Source organism: Nannospalax galili, unplaced genomic scaffold (assembly GCF_000622305.1).
Source record: "Nannospalax galili isolate Female #2095 unplaced genomic scaffold, S.galili_v1.0 scaffold84, whole genome shotgun sequence".
Taxonomy (NCBI): domain Eukaryota; kingdom Metazoa; phylum Chordata; class Mammalia; order Rodentia; family Spalacidae; genus Nannospalax; species Nannospalax galili.
Window position 1 is genome coordinate 1,305,584 of NW_008352272.1, and position 11,825 is coordinate 1,317,408.

At 42.5% G+C, this 11,825-nt stretch overlaps 1 protein-coding gene across 1 annotated transcript in view; it reads right to left on the bottom strand.

Moving 5' to 3' along the window:
* The window catches only part of Cacng3 (calcium voltage-gated channel auxiliary subunit gamma 3), a 107,517-nt gene that overhangs the window by 94,792 nt on the left and 900 nt on the right, over positions 1 to 11,825 (bottom strand). The window lies entirely within an intron of this gene.

The window sequence follows — 11,825 nt, forward strand, 5'->3', positions numbered from 1 at the left end:
AGGAAGAGAAGCAGAGTCTGCTGGGTTTATATACAGTATGTCCACACAGCATGGGTTTTCTTTTTTCCTTCCAGAATTTGAACCCAGAACATTGAGGAAATTTGAAGATGAAATTGTTGAAACACTCTGTGTAATACTCCAGGAAAAAATGGAAAATAACAGATGATGACATGGAGATTTTAAAAATCAGGAAAGTCAGTTTTCTCAGACTATAAACTGCTGAATTATAAACACTCATGGCTGAGATTATGGGATGTATTACTAAAAGGGTGGTTCAAAAGCATTTACGAATTGAATATCTGGGGCGGGGAGATAGTTCAATGAGTAAAGAGTTTATTGCACAAACATTAGGACCTAAGTCTGCCTCCATCACACATGTAAAAGCCAAATACGGTGGTTTATGCCTGTCACTAGTGTTGTGGGAGGGCAGGAGACAGGAGATACCACAAAGCTTGCTGGCCAGTCAGTCTAACCAAAATGTTCACTGAGAGACCCTCTTAAAACTAAGATGGAACATGCTGGAGGATGACACCCGATGTTGACCTCTGGCCTGTACTCATATAACATATACGCACACATATATATCCCCATGCACACACATGTACACACACATAGTGAACCAAATGGTCACTGTCAGGGATTAGCAGAGGTACACGAGAAGCCTAAGGTAACTGTATTACCCTTCTGCCTGCAATGGAGTTAATGGATGCTTATTGAACAAATACCACACACTGGGCTTTGGTGCTAAGCTGCTGCTTCTGAGTGGTGTCACGGTGGATAGTTTCTGGATGTTTCTTACAATATTCAGATTAAATGTAGAATGATGGAATTAGGACTTGCCTCCCCTCAGTTTCATCCCAGCTGCTCATTTCTGGTCCACTCTGGTCCTGGTCAGTAAAAACCAGGTCTGGTGGTATATTGCACTGCAGTCTGTCTGGTGCTCCTCAAAGATGGCTGCAGCCTCTTAAGTGCTGTATGAGAAGCCAGCTGAGAATTACCTATACAACAAAGTTGTGCAAGCCAGACACTAGGTGGTTGCTAACAGTTCAATCACAGATTCCTATCTGACTCAGAGTTTAATGCTCAAAGGAATCTAATCACTCATGCACCCAGTTGGATCCTTGGGAAGTGAGACACTCGTGAATCTCCAACTTTGCAGACTCCAGCTCCATGGTGGAAGAAATGGGGCATCTTTACAGATCATTCCTCTGCATCTGGCCAGACTCCTTGTGCCTCTTATTTCCAAATGATTGAAGCTGCCTTTAATTTTTTATTGTTTAAATGTTTACTTTTTGAGAATTTCATACACAGTATACTGCATTTTTAAAGGAACTGTATTGGATATTCAGACGTGACATTTCTTCACAGCCTGTTGCTACAGTGTTGAAATCCTGCTGGTTTTTACCATTTTTTTTTCTTCATCTTGCATTCTGGATTTACAATCAAAATCAGAAACTGTTAGTATTCTTATTTATTTTTGTATGTATACCTTGTGTACGTGTGTGTGCAATTCATGCATGTGTGTGTACAATTCATATGTGTGCAATTCATGCAAGTGTGTGTGCAATTCATGTGTGTGCAATTCATGTGTGTGTGTGTGTGTGTGTGTAGTGGCTGGAGGATTGATGGCAGGTGTCTTTCTCTACTGCTCTGCATCTTATGTTTTAAAACCATGTCTCTCATGGAACCTGGGTCTCACCAATTCAGTAAGACCTGCTGACCAGTACGCTCCAGGATGCACTTGTTTCTGCCTCTCCAGTGCTAGAATTACAGGCCCATGCTGCCATGGCAAGCTATTTGCACAGGTGTCGTGGATCCAAACTCAGGTCCTCATGCTTGACTGCCAAGCACTTTAGTGACTGAGCCATCTCCTGATGAGATTTGCAGTTGTTGTTGGTTGACACCAGGCTTTCCTTTATAGAGTATATGGGACAAAACCCATCCCACCAGGTCTGGGGTTTAAGCTGGGGACAATGCAATGCAGAGGTTAGAGTGGGCCCATGGTTCACGTCTCAGTCCTGCTGCCTGCAGTATCCAATCCTGTGCAAAGTACTTCATCTCTCTGAGCCTCATTCTCTTTGCCAGTGGAACAGAGCAACAAACAGTGGACAGGACTTTTGTTCGACTCCAGTGATCTGTTGCTACTGTTTATCCAAGTGTCTGGCGTGTAGTTAGTGAATGACAGCAGAGGGTAGGACTTGAATCCCAGCTCTTTCTTACTGTGTGGAATTCTACAAAATTAAGACAATAGTCTTACCTAGTTTCTGAGGATATCATGAGGATTAAGTAGCATTTATAAAGTGTTTGCTTAAAACAGAGCTTAACTGGTCTGCTACATAAATAAATAAACACATGTTCAGGGAACTGGCCCAGAAAATGAATCCTCAATCTGCTGCCAGGACAGTAATGGCAATGGAAGGTAATTGCTCAATGTCTGCTGTTATTTTTACTAGCTCCTCGTGATCTCCTTCTGGGTTTACAGTCCATCGTTTTACCCCTTCCTGGGGAGCATATGGATCTCCCAGGATCCCTAACAGCTTCTCACCTGCTTACCAATACCAGGAGGAAAGGCACATGCACCTGGAGGTAGACTATCTCATGCAACCCAGGACATGGAGAGGGAGCAGGTGAGTCTTCTGCCTTGCAGAGGTGTCTTGGGCTGGAGAGCTTCTAGATACAACTGTTCATCTGCATGACTTTGATACAAATGCTAGTCAAATCCTGAATTCCCTTCATCTCTATTTTTTCTCTTTTTTTAACCTTTTTTTAAAAATATATTTTTATTTTAAGTGTCTGAGTGTTTTGCCTGTGTATATGTAAGTGCACCTGTGTCATTCAAAGCCCACAGAGGCCAGAAGAGGTCATCAGATACCCTGGAACTGGAGATACAGATGGTTGTTAGCCACCACATGGGTTCTGGGAGCTGAACCCAGGTCCTCTGGAAGAGCAACCAGTGCTCTTAACCACTGAGCCGTCTCTCCAGCCCCATTTCTATTTTTTCTTAATTTTAAATGGCTCCCCTTTTGAGAAAGTCGTAGAGTTCCACACTTTCTAATGATAGTAATCCTGCTCCCCTTAGAGAACTTCACCCAGAGCAGTAAGAAAGAAAAGGCTGCTACGTTGCTTCACTGAGCTGGATGCGGTTGCAAAGTCTCATTATTTGTTTCTACTTCTTTTCCAGCTAATACCACAAATGGTGGGGACCTAAATGTTGGATCTCTCACGGAGGGACATGCATCGGTTATTGGATGGCCCTAAGCTTCCTTCCCATTACAACTTCTTATAACATATCTGATTCTGGACTGGCCTTTCTCATCTCACTTTGTCCCCCACCGGTAACTACCACTCATGCTGCTGAGACGTCAGCCAATATAGTGCCCTGTAAATATTTTTTAAAGACTGTTCTCCTATTGGATAGATTCAATTCTGGACCAAGGTACATGACTTTGATTGAGATCGGGGATGACAGTCAGTCTCTGCTGAATCTCAAGGTCAAGAAGATTTGGGTAAAATAACTTCTTCACAAACATTATGCAGATGGGCTAAGAGCTTTTTTAAAAAATTATTTATTATTTTTATTTTATGTATATATGTGTATTGCCTGCATGTGTGTGAGCACACCTGTGTTATGCAGTCCCCGTGGAAGACAGGAGAAGGTGTCAGATCTCCTGGAACTGGAGTTACAGACAGTTGTTAGCTGCCATGTGGGTGCTGGGAATTGAACCCCGGTCTTCTACAAGAACAGCCTGTGCTCTTAACCACTGAGACACCTCTCCAGCCCCAGGGCTAAGAGCTTTTTTTGGTTAAAGGCGATTTTCTCTAGTTGGATCCTCAAGCACCAATCAATTCATAGAACTTCATCTTCCCACACAGGTTGTCCCATTGTTGTGCTCTGTCTTAACACTGTTGGTTCTCTCCATCTCCTTTGCTGATGTTAACTCATGAGCAGATGCATAACCTTGCTGCCTACACAAGTATCCGACTCAGAGATAAGATACCACGCTCTCTTTTTTCCTAAGCATTCTGGTGTGTTATTATTGATTATTTTGAGCCCTAGCTAACTCATTGAAGAACTAAAAGCGTTGGGAGAAGGAGAGTATAAGTACAGGAAAGCTAACCTACCACTTTTCTAAGAAAATTAATATTATCTGAAATGAATGAATCAAGAACTAATGGCAAGCCAGGTGTGGTAGCATATGCCTTTAATCCTAGCATTTGGGAGGCAGAGGCAGGCAGATCTCTGTGAGATTGAGGCCAGACTGGTCTACATATCAAATTATAAGCCAGTTGGGGCTACAGAGACACCATCTCAAAAAAGAAAAAAACTAATGGTCAACATATCATTGCAGGAACCATAGAAACTCAAAAGGAAGCAGCTGAAAACACTTGCTATCTTCATTTCACCATTTGACAGGTGTCATGGTTCAAATCTGAAATACCCCTGATAGGCTCATGTTCTGAGTTTGTTCCTCCGCTGGTGGTGCCACTTTGAGAGGCTGTGGAGCCTTTAGGCAGCCTGGATGGCAGAAGCAGATCACTAGGGCAGGCCTTGAAGCAATCCCTGATCCCTGAGTCCTGTCATTCTCTCTACTTCCTGCCTGCTGTGATGTGAACAGCTGTCCTCTATCACACATTCACACTGCCCTGATGGCCTTCCCTAATGCATGGGGCCAAGCGACTGTGGACTGAGCCCTCTGCCGCCGTGATCCAAGCCAAACCTTTTCTCCCTTAAGTTGCTTCTGTAGGTGGTATCGTTTTGGTGACAGCATTGCTAAAGCAACTAAAACAGCTGGTGAGGACAGCAACCTTCAGTGCCTCATGCTCAGTAAATGGCAGGGCCCAGGGAAGACCCACCTGTCCTGAGCGCTGCTGTTAGGCAATATCTGTCTGGCGTTACTAAAGGCAGCGTTGATCCCAGGGCAGAACAGCATGCTTTCTGAGGACCACTAGGATGTAGGAAAAGAAAAGTATTTTTTAGGGATACTTTTTAGGCTTTTCTTTAACCCCAAGAACACCGTTTTCATTGGGAGTACTTCCATATGTCAAAGTGTAATTTTCAAACTGTTAAAAACACAATTTTTCTAAAATACATAGTGAGCTGATGACAACTTTTATTCAACTCAACAGTAAAGGAATCAGAAGAATGATAAAAAAGTGGTTCAGTAGGGGCTGGAGAGATGGCTCAGCAGTTAAGAGCACTGACTGCTCTTGCAGAGGACCCGGGTTTGATTCCTAGCACCCACATGGCGGCTATGAACCCTCCTTAACTCCAGTTCCAGGGGAATCTGAAGCCTTCTTCTGACCTCTGCGGCATTGCATAAAATATTAAAAAAATATTTTTAAAAACCTCAACAGAAGAGATTATATATTTTATTCAGTGACAAAATTCTGAAATAAGATTGTGAAGTTAGATATAAAACTGATCAGCATGCTAGAAAGCACAGGGCATGGTATTTGGTGTTATCTTTTCTAATGATCAGAAATCATTTGCACCACTACTGAACAAAAAATTTATGGCATTTCCTAGATTTTTCATGAGCAAACATACAGATACGAGATCTGAGTGCATTTTTTTTGTTTTGTTTTATTTTGGGGGGACATGGGTCTTCCTGTAGCCCCAGTTGGCTTAGAACTCTCTGTGTAGACTAGGTTGGCCTCAATCTCACAGAGATCTGCCTGCCTCTGCCTCCCAACTGCCAGGATTAAAGGTATGTACTACCCTGCTTGGCTTCCTGAGTACAAAATCAAAACAAATGTACAGTCCCTCAGAAAACCAGATCACTCCTTAGTCTAGCTCATTTCACACTGCTCTCGGAAAGATTTAAAAGAGCTTGCATCATTTTGCCCGATAATATTGTATTTTTTTCTCTCAACACACAATACAAATAGTCTACACAGGTCACTCAACCTTGGAATGCAAGTTGTTGACCTGTATTGTACTCCCGAGGATACAATTTAAAGTGATGAAACCAACAAAGGAATTTTCCAGGCATCTACTTCCTAAGATGGAGCTAGAACAGTCAAAAGTCATAATGCTGTGATGAGGTGGAAAGAAGACACCTGTGTGTTTTCTATCAGTGAGAACACAGCAAGGAGTAAGGTTTGAAATGCTCACCAATCAGGTGGCACAAAACCAGCCAAGAAAGAATGGATGGTTTCCATGGCTGAAGCAAGGTCATGACATACCTTTGAGGTGTAATGGTGAGATTGTAGGGGCCGGGAAGGTCTGGTGTTTCAGCTGGATCCTGCTAGTTACTGGCTGTTGAAGTGGCTGGACATAGGAACATTGGCAACCATTTAAGTCTCATAGGTTTAATCATGTAGTTGATGGCTCTTAGGGAGTCTTGTGAGGTTTCAGAAAAAGGTACAGTGGCTTCAGTGGTGGTAAGGAGTTGGTGAGGGACTTTGGACAGGTGTTGTTTACTAATGGGGAAGTATTTTAATCTCTTAACATTATGATTATTTGGACAGTACAGTCATGAATACTCATGTACCCATTCTGGCCTCTTTACCTGCCCGATCCTGACTCAACTCTCAGGCATAGCTAAGGTCTTTCAGTCCCACCCGGCCTTAAGACTCTGACCACTTCCCTCTTGCATTTGTTTCTTGGATTTTATGGGCAAGTAGGAAGAGTATGGGAAAAGGAACAGGAAAGTCAGGAGTGGGAAGAGAGGAAGGGCTCTAGCTCATTATGTGCCATGGCTTAGGCAAGATGACATGAAGTCTGGGGATTAAAGGGGCAGAGGTGACTGCTTGGTACTATTTCTAAGCTCTAGGGGCCTATAGAAGTGTCCCCAACAGGTAAGACCCTTGTCTTTATGGAGTTTGTAATCTACTAGAGGCAAATGCAAGATAGGAAAAGTGTGTGCTGACATATCCGAAGGCACCTTAGCCCAGGACTCAGCACACAGGAAATGTGGGTAAACATTCTCTCTCTTACCCTCTTCCTCAGCCACATCTTTGCAGCTTCCCTGAAGGAGTCTGAACACATAAATAAACCTGGAACCCCATCTGGATGAAAAAGCCAACCATCTGCAGATTTGGAAATATGGGGGAACTTCTAATGACTGGCTATTTTTTTCCAGTTTTTCAGCCAGATGTTTGGTGGCATTCAGGTCCATCTGTAGTAGAAATAGCAGTTTATTGAACTTATTTTCTGTAATTTCAACTTCCCTGAGCTAAAATCCTGAGTGGGCTCTCTTTTCTTAATAGCTATTTTTTAAGGAGTTGAAAAAAGTGATTATTGACTTGTAAAGAGTAATTCTGGATTCAAGTATGAAAATATCAGAAACTTGGACAAAAAAGGTCATTTAGATAATTTTTAGGGCTCAAAATTGGCAACCCGTGTACAAGATTCAGCTATAATGTCAATATGATTTGGCGTATTCCGTATTTTTAGAAAGTTGAATTGGTTGCCTGCATTTTAAAATTCAAAAGAATTGTATGCCTGCCTTTTCTTGTTTTCATTTATGTGTGTGTGGTATGCATGCACATATATGTATCTGCATGTGTGAGTGCCTGGTGTCGGGGTGCAGATGCACCTGTGTGCATATGTGGAGGACAGAAGTTGATGTCCGGTGTCTTCCTTGATTGTTTTCAACTTTATATATTGAGGCAAGGTCTCTCACCTGAACCCCAGAGCTTGCTGATTCAGCTGGTCTAGCTAGTCAGATTGCTCATGGGATTTCCTGTCTTTTCCAGCATCACGGGTGGTCTGCCATACCTGCTCAGCATCTATGTGGATGTTGGGGTTTCTAAACTTAATGTCTATTCGGCAGGTACTTTACCTACTGAGCTACCTCCCCAGTCCCTAATGTATTGGGACACATTTGGTACACATTTCCCCAGAATTAAATTCAATTCAAGTTGAGGAAGTTGTTCTTTAGATGGTGCCTGTGCCCTCCAACTTGCTATACCCCTCCCCCCATTGCCCTCGCACTGAGACCGAATTCCAGTTGTCATGTTGGGGGTAACAGGAGTGTGAAATGTTTGTTTCACACATTACATGGCCTGCCCTGGGCCACATGGACAGTCAGATATGACTTCTTAACCTTATCTGAAGTTCTTACCTTAGAGCTGAGTAAACTGAGGTCCAAATGAGGAAAACAACAGGCACAAGTTACATGACTATTAGGGGCAGAAATGTGCTTAGCACCCATGGTTCTTTACTATTAGGCTGATGGTCTTCCTACCATCTAAATGCATTGCTTTGCTTGAATCCAGGACTTTACGGTTTTCTTAATGAGAGAGACACCTATTGAACATGTTCTCATTCAAATTTACATGCTGCCTTTGAAAACATGCAGCAGGTTGGTTGGGACTCTGTGAATGCCTTGCATGCTTTCCAGATAATGAGTCAGGCAATCGCTTGGGTTTCTCACTGCGGGTGTCTCTACGTAAGTTGATTGGTTTCTCATTCAAAGTGTGTCCTTTGCTGCCTCTGAATTTGTGCTTGTCTGATGGCTCCTATGTCCCTGCAATCGCTGCACAGGCATGCTGAGTGTTCTCAGATCTGGGACTTCTGAATGGAAAAACCCATGCGTCTGGGCATTCTCATGAGCTAATGTTTGTACCAGTAGCTAATCATCTGCGAGAGCATGAATTAAGGTTCTCTAGCAATGCGCTGAGAAACTGCAAGGCTTAGGCGGGGAACTGAACGCTAAGCTGAGGTGTGTGACCTTGGGCATATTATGTAATATATCTCAGCCTCAGTTTCCACATCTGTATGTTGAAGGTAATGACGGTACCTGCATCACTGAGTTCCTCTGAAAATGAAAGAGCTGATTTTCAAAAACTTGGAAACAGTGCTGGTGCATAGCAAGGGGTGAGTGTAAAGGACATCCTGTGGGTTGCAGGACTGAGGAGTGGATCCTTCTCTCACTTGAGCACTGTGGTCCTCACCAAATGCACAGTCATCCCCAGGCCCATTGTAAATGTTCAATGCAAGTTCTATTTAACATCATAATTTCTTGGAGGACCTGTGCAGGCAGGGAATGTTGTGGTACCTGATAATCTACTTAGGAATAACAAACAAACAAACAAAAAGCCTCCACATGAGAGTCTGATGGATAACCAAGTTTGGGAGCAGTTAACGTTGTTTTCTTATACTTGAATATTTTTGCTGTCGGAGGACTCATAACCCCCTAAAGCTTCCCATCCCATACTGGGGAGTTATTTACAGTGAGGTAAAACCTGTTTTCCTTTAGCTCCTACTTCTACCCCCTTGAGGCCACAAAGAACATTTCAAATCTCTCTTCCAAATGACAGCCCTTCAGATATTTGCAGACAGCTGTCACATCCCTCCTGAGCATTCCCTATTTTGGGGCGAAATAGCCACATTGTCTCATGGTTCTTAAAGAAAGTGTGAAAAATGGGCTCATTTGTTTTCTGTGTAAGAAAATTGAGCTACAACACTACCCACACAGTTGTCCCTTGATGCTTAAAGAACCAGAAAATGAGGATGCTGTAGTTCTGTGAAAGGGGAGAGCCATGCGTCTTCACCCTCATATCAGATGGAAGTCTCAGGATAGATGCCGGCTACTGCCTGTGTCTTACGTGCAGAAAACAAAGGCTCTTCCAACTTCTTGAACACTTGATGTGCTCTGTCCATTAAGAAAAATCTTGGCTTTAAATTTTATCCAGGCCTATTAGGTGTTGGTTATACAAGTGTATACACAGCTGAGAACTTCTCCAATTCATTACTGTTTGTACATCTTACTGAATTGAATATTTCAAATACATAAAATGTAAAGGGGGAAAATTATATGAGTGCAACAAGTTTTCTCGAAAGAGTTGACTTGCCTGAGAACACATCTTCAATTCATCTAATTCCTCTCCAAGTCCATTTCTCATTTCTCCCACTAAGTCATGGAATGCTTGGGTGAGGTCCAAATCTCTTTGAACTGTAGGTGTGGGGTAGTGTGTTGAAGAAAACAGGAAGCAGCCCTTTTGAGGGTTTGAAAAAGGGCTCTGGAATTTTAGGCCCTAATTCTATCCTGACAGACAATTAAAAAAAGTAAATAATAATGGGGCATGTCAATATTGGTGTTTAATTTTACATTTACAGAAGAGTTCTAAGAGGCAGAAGAACTGCAAGTAACTAAACATGATATTCCTTAATACATTTTTTTGGCTGGGGATGACCTCAGATTTTTTTATGACACCTCTAGAAATATGTAGACATCAATACAGCTACCAAATTACAGCATACAAACAAACAAAATATTCAGTTACTGATATAGCAAAGGAAATGATAGAATTTCCCTAAAGTAAATGATTTCACCCTACCCAGCTGTAGACTATCATAAGAGATCACAGATCTTAGCTTTACATTGACATTTAGGAAAGAATTATTATGTCAGTATATTGGATACAATGTAAGTACTGGATAATGCTAACTCAAGGCTATCATGTCCAAACTAATCATTTCTCAGATTAACTGAGAGTTAGAAAGGATAAGGTCTTAACTAAGAAAATTAAGCATCACCAAGTATCACTTAGGTTTTCTGATTTCACATGTCTCATTTCACCTAAGGTGGCCCTTTCCCACATGGGTTTCCCACCAGTTGCAAATTCACGTTAGAAACATAAATCAACTCTAGTGGCGCTGTAGTCAGGAGGATTGTTCAGAGCGTCAGGACATGGGAAGAAGGCCAGAGAATGATGCAATATTACACTAGTGAGTGATGTCATAACATGAGTCCCTAAGTCATTTACATAAATGCAAGTTCCCAAGAAACCCTGACAAATGCCAGCCACTGGGAATGCAGTGTGGGGAACCAATGGCAAGTGGGAGAGGGGAGCACGTAGGACCTGGTATCTTCTTGCCCATCACTGTGATAAGCTTCATGGATTCCCTGAAAGTCAGAAAAAAGGAAAAGAAAACAACTCCCTACCGCCCCTCTAATCCAGTGGCTCCCTTCAGGCAGACAGGTTCCACACAGCTTTGGTTTTCTTCTTTATCTTTCTTTTCACTCCCCGTGATTTCCAGGCATTGCCCAGTTAGACTGACAGTCCCTGTTTACATTGTGAAAGCAAGTTTAATAGTGACATGGACTATCCAAGGGCTTCACGTTCTAAAATGGGCATGCCCGCTCCATTAAAATTTAGAACAAATCCTTTAATTTTTAAAATTAGAAGTAATGAGCTGCAGTTCTTAGAGTCATTTTTATCAAGATGTCATGGAAATGCGTTTGCTAGTTAGGGGTTTGATTTATGAATGAAGTCGGGTGGATAGCAAATGTCAAGGCTTCAGTTTTTATTTTGATCCAAAATAATGAAACATTTATTCATAAAGACATTTTCTTTAAGTTATGTTTGGGGGTTGGGAGTAGGGGCTCACATGCTATCCCCTGGTACAGCTTGACAAAGGAAGTTCATGAAAATATCTAGTTACAGCAAACTCGGAAGAAAGTGATAAGACTGTATTGAAAAACAGGGAAGTAGCTCAGAGTGCGCCAGGGCAGAGAAGTCTCTCTTACCTCTTTCACCACCTTCCCATCTTCCCTCTTTTCTTAGCACCCTCCCTTCACCGAAATGCAACTTTAACGGATCCAAAGTCCCCTTCCCTAGTCAGAGACCCAAGCAGTTCACAACGTGCCTAGGAATTTTGGATCTGCAGATTTCCCAACTGCAGGAACTGCTTAGAGTTACAGAATCTCATCACACAAAGCTTCAACCACAAACAATCAACAAGACCCAACCCTTCCTTCCACACAGCACCAGCTGTGATGGAAACATAGTCCGGACACTTGCACATTTTCAGCAACGATTTCAGCTATTTGTGTTCCCCACCACTGCCTCAGATCCCCCCCCCCCCCCCCCCC